The sequence below is a fragment of the Sphaeramia orbicularis genome, chromosome 19 (assembly GCF_902148855.1).
Source record: "Sphaeramia orbicularis chromosome 19, fSphaOr1.1, whole genome shotgun sequence".
Lineage (NCBI taxonomy): Eukaryota > Metazoa > Chordata > Actinopteri > Kurtiformes > Apogonidae > Sphaeramia > Sphaeramia orbicularis.
This window is the reverse complement of record NC_043975.1, coordinates 45,807,010-45,812,500: the sequence shown is the minus strand read 5'-3', so window position 1 is coordinate 45,812,500 and position 5,491 is coordinate 45,807,010. Positions and strand designations below refer to the sequence as shown.

At 37.2% G+C, this 5,491-nt stretch overlaps 1 pseudogene; it reads right to left on the bottom strand.

Moving 5' to 3' along the window:
* Window positions 1-216: 216 nt before the first annotated feature.
* Window positions 217-5,491, bottom strand: part of LOC115439449 (ectonucleotide pyrophosphatase/phosphodiesterase family member 7-like) — a 17,986-nt pseudogene continuing 12,711 nt past the window's right edge.

The window sequence follows — 5,491 nt, the reverse complement described above, 5'->3', positions numbered from 1 at the left end:
GGGTTTTTTTTTTGGCAGCTTGTTCCAGACAGACACACTTTTTCTGTTTCTATGACTTACAGACTAGATGATTTTCAAGATGGTAGAAGGAAAAAAAGAAAAAACAAGACTCAAAGCTCAGCCCTCTGTCCAACTTTCATATCAGAAAAAAATGAAGTGATCGATCTTCTGCCGTTTTCTGACTGCTCTGGGAATTTTAAAACAAACAGGGAGGTTTCACATGTGACGGCTCACCAAAGCCCCTCCCACTGCCACCATGTCGTCGTCGTCCTCCTCTCTCTGCAAACCTCTGTCACTTCTTTTTCCTATATCTAGAAAAAAAGACAATGAAAAAGAAAACGCAATCAAGCTGTGAAATATATAATCAAAAGTCAGCCTTTGAAGGACATTTCTAGTGGATCTACTGCATGTCACACTTCAAACCATTCAAACTTCATATAAAATACTAAAAAATACCCAGAAACTTCAACTTTTCTCTCAGTCCTATCTCTGTATAAACATGTATATTGATGCGTTCTGGAAGTTTCATCTCGTTCCATCATTTTTGTCAGGTTCCTGTTAAATCTTTTAATGCATCATATGTTTTACATTGTTTTTGTCATGTTGGTTTGTTTTTCTAGATCTTCTGTCTAGTTACATTATTTTTCTAATCTTTTCGTCGACCAAAGGATCCACCAATGGATGATGGTTTTTATTTTCCAGTTCAGTGTATTCAGGTTGAAACTAGTCTTGATCTGCACAAATCAGATCAAATTTTATTTATATAGCACCAAATCATAATAAAAGTTATCTCATGACACTTTACATATAGCGTTGGTCAAAACCAGACTCTAATCCAATTTACAGACACCCAACCGAATCCTCCAGGAGGTGCACAGTGATGCAAAAACATTGGAGAATATCTTTAGAATTCCACTAACAAACAACTGTATTTACCTACTTACTCATTTATACTATTTATGAAATAATAATTAGAAATCCTTTGAGTTTATCCTCCGTCTGGGTTTGGACCAAAGTTGCAGATGTTCTCTGAAGTCCAAAAAAATAGACTGACAACCTTTGACCTTTGGCCACCAAAATCTGCCTTGTCTTTTAAAGCAGAACTTCGTAAAATGTTCCCTTTTGGTTCTTCTTGGCTGTTTTGGTAGCATTTTTCTCGATGGAGCTCCCCCTACAGTTTGAATGTACATATTCACTGTCATAAAACCCACCCTTTACCCCACCCCCTCCAACCATGTGCATTTATTTTCAATGAAGCCGGCATCAAGAAGGTAAAAAAACAGTGATCAAAGACACCACTGGAGCAGAGTGAGAAACTTTATCCAGACAATGAAGTTTTGGACATTTGTTTTCACTTCATGGAGGTGGTGGAACCGGACCTGCAGCAGGTGGACAAATGGACATAACCCCTGACCATCCAGGTGTACAGGTCACATTGACACGCCCTTGTGGGTGCAAAGACCACCGGTCTGGGGCTCCTTCTGCAGCTGCTAGTGTAACATAATTATTATAGTACTTTTAATCCTGATAAATTGGGAGGTACCATCCCCTTGTGGTGCAGGATGTTTGTAAGGTATGAGTTTATTGATTTGAATAATGTTATTTTTGTAATTATTCTTGATTGTTCTTTTAACTTAAGTGTGTTACTTGGCATTGTTTTAGTTATAGTCCTGTATTGTGTTTGGTCCTCTGCCCTCTTCTTTGTTGATTTATGTCCAGTCTTCTTCATGTATTTCCAGGGGTACCCCAATATAAAGTCGGGTTCCTCCCCTTCCTCTTCCCTTTTCAAATGTCTTGTCACGGGAAGAAGTAGGTCATCCGTTACTATCCATTGTCATTGTGTATTATTAATTGATTTGATGTTCCTTTTTGGCATTTAATTTTATCTATATTGTTGTCTGTGTGGTGGTTGAATGGATTGTGTGTTGATACTGACTGATTGTGTATATGTTTGACAGGTGAACGGAGTGCATGTGTTGAGAGCATGCTAACTGGTGGGTTTTTTTTTCATTATAGTTTTGGGCTGGGACCGTAGTCAGGACTGATTATGTTGTTATTTGCATATTGTCAGGTATGTTTCTCTGTTTGCCCTGTTTTGAATGTCTTGTCATGGGAAGAAAAAAAATAAACGGAGTGCGAGTGTCAATTCCTCCTCCAATCGCAATGTTGTGTCCTGCGGGTCTATTCTGCATTGCACCACAAAGAAACACAACGCAGAGAAAATACCAGCGGTCACACTAGCACCACTCAGCTAACGTTAGCCACACAGCTAAAGAGCTAACAGGCTAACAAACATCAGCAGCTCCCACCTGTCACTGCGTCCTGGCCCCGTTAGCGATTAGCACGCTTAGGGCCAGATCTACTAAGATCCCAATTTGTGCGTAGTAATTTGCTTGCGCAGTCTAGAATTTCTCCTAACCGTTGTCTCCTAACCACAGCCATGTGTGCGCAATTCCACATCCAAACCGTCTGCGCCTCCTTTTGAGACTTGTTAAATACAGACACAGTTTCTTTCAGCAAAATTGCTTTCGGGTTTGATAAATCACTTTGCGTGTGCTAAATTAATATATTTACATTTTCTCCTCCCAGCACATGCACAACGTTGTGTAAATGCTCCATATTTCATATTCACTGTGTTAAATGTACTAACTGGATGCAGACGCACTATTTTGCACCTTTGAAAAACGCAACCCTTAGTGCGCACTGTTAGTAAATCAGTTTGTACATTTTTTGCGTGTGCAATGAGTTTGCACACGTTTTTAATACACGCAAACCTTTGATAGATCCGGCCCTTAATGTTCTATTGTTGTGCTTGTGCTTGTTTATGCGCCATGGTGTGTCCTCACTCACTGTGTATGCCTCAATATTTCTCTCTATATCTGTGCTCCTGTCACTCTGTTGCAACAGGCTCGACACTAGAAAACAGTGTAATCAGCCACAGAAGAGATGGAGAGAGAGGCAAGGTGAAGGTTAAAAGAGTGGGAAGAAAACAGCGTGATAAGAAAAGTGCAGTCTGAGTGAGTGCAGTCCACCAGGTGTTTTAGACATTTAATGTGAACAGTACATCAGTGTCAGCTGCATGTGCAGAATGCATAAAAGTACAAATACAGTGGATTCAGTTTTTGAAACAATTTAGGAAGCAGTTGGATGAGGAAATGGCACACAAAACAAACTACCTCAACGCATTTCTGTAAGTTAGAAGTGGAACTGTTGGACACAAAAAGCAGATTTTGTCAGAATTTTGTCGAATGGAAGCTGGTGTCCTTTGCCCTCCATCAATATTAAACAGTTCTTGGATTTCTAGGACAGAAATGCTTTTCTGTCCTGGTTCAGTGGTGATCTGATGCTCTTTGTATTGTGTGTAGAGCTGCAGCTATCAATGATTTTTGTAAATATTAATCTATGATTATTTTCTTCAATTCTTTTAAACAAATATGTGAGTTGGTGAAAAAAAATAAAATGTAGTAAAAATATAAACAGACATGTCTGAAAATGACAAACAACCTTTATTCCAGAACTAGAAAAAAAACTACAAAAAGTATAAAGGCAAAAGGATACATATACAAATATTTATATAGAAATAAACAACAATAACAACAGTAAAAAAAAAAAAAAAAAGTATATATAAAAATATCTATTGACATAAACAACAACAAACCAGTTCAATGACATCTACAAACAATAAACTACAACACATTTGGGTCCAACCCAGACCATCTGAACATGGAACTAACAAACAACTGAAACAAATAAAGACAAATATGTTTAATGTTTGTGTTAAAGGTTAAAAGTTTAAAGGAGTCAGTGATCGTTCCAATGAATAAAAGTCCACAGATAGACATGTTCTGCCTTTTGTCCTCGTCTCTTCTGTTGTTTGTGTTGAGCCTGGCCTCATGTGCGTCACAATAAGCGTCCGTGTGAAACACAACAGTGGAACCAATGTTTAACAGCAGAGAAATAAAGGAAACGAAGCTTTGATTCAGGAACTTTGTAATAGAATTAGACTAGAATTTTTAAGTTTTTTTTTTTTTTTTAACACTTAATTTTTATTAGTTATTTTAACATTTTGTTGCACAAAACATAAACAAAACAAAACAATCAACATTCAGCAATAGATAATAGTTTCAGTCCAAAAGCAAGGATAATAATGGTTACAGTCATGCAGTAGCAATCAAGTTATATAATCAAATTTGAGCAGCAGTTCACACAACACTCTCAGGACTGCATGACAAACCACACATTGTCTTTAAAGAAACTAATCCATTTGTTCCACCTTCTCATGTATAGATCAGTTTGCAGCCTCAGCATAAATGTTAATCTCTCTGTGAATTTCATCCACTACTTTCATCCTAGAATAGAATTTTTTAAAATCCATTTGAGTTAGTGAATCGGTTCAGCTGTAGTTGTGTGAACAGGTTGGGTTCACTGCATGTTTAAGCCACTGTGGTGTGGATGCCATTTAATTCAGTGGTTTGTTGGAAATTAGTGACGCCTCTTCAATTTCATAACAGTTAATGTAGACTGTAGAACAATGGGATGTTTGCAATAAAACCCTTAATTAAAAATAACTACTTTTCATCCACAGTCCATAGGCAGGTGACAGAACAAGACATAAAACAGCCAACAACTCCTTCACTATAAATAAAAAAAATACACATAATGACATAGACATCATCAAAACAAACAAATAAACAATAAACAAATAGACATAGGTACAATGCAATGTCAGGGGGTGTTTTGAATGAGAAAGCTGAAGGGGGGGGGGGGGGGGTGCTCTGACAGAAACTGGGGGCATTAGTCAGATTACCCCCAACAGTTAAGGTTCAGGTTGAACCTTCACTCACTGAGCATGCTCAGTCCATTTCCATACATTTTCCATACATGTAATTGAATGTGTGTGACTTAAACCGTAACTCTAACTCATTCATTCATTTATTTCATTTATTTATTCATTCCAGTCTAAATGATTGGAAAGGAGCAGGATGAAGAAAACTGACAATACCTGCCCCTTTCTTCAAACATCTGCTTCCATCAGATAGGTTGCCGTTACAGCTGTTACAGTAAACAGTTTATATGAAAGTCAATGCAAATAAAACAAATCCAAAATCCATCAGTTAAATTATTTCATTACATGCTTTTATAAAGCTTCTTTATTCTTTTCTTATGCAACCTCTTAAACTGAAAAAATATTTGTGCAGCTCTTCTCTTCCACTGCCAAAGAATTCCACATCCTGACACCCACAACACATTTGATTCACATTAGTCCCTTTTCTGTTTAAAATTAAACCTCCTTCTATGTTCTTCATCCTGTGATACTAAACCACATCTCTGCAAATCAGCAATGTCCTTAATTCAGCTAACTCTGTAAACTGAAACAATCCTGATTTAATAAACAACTCATTTGTATGTTCCCTGAGATTAACATTATACATGTAGTCAACATTTATTTCAAGAGAGCTTTTGTGTTTCTTTTAAAACTTCTTAAACATCA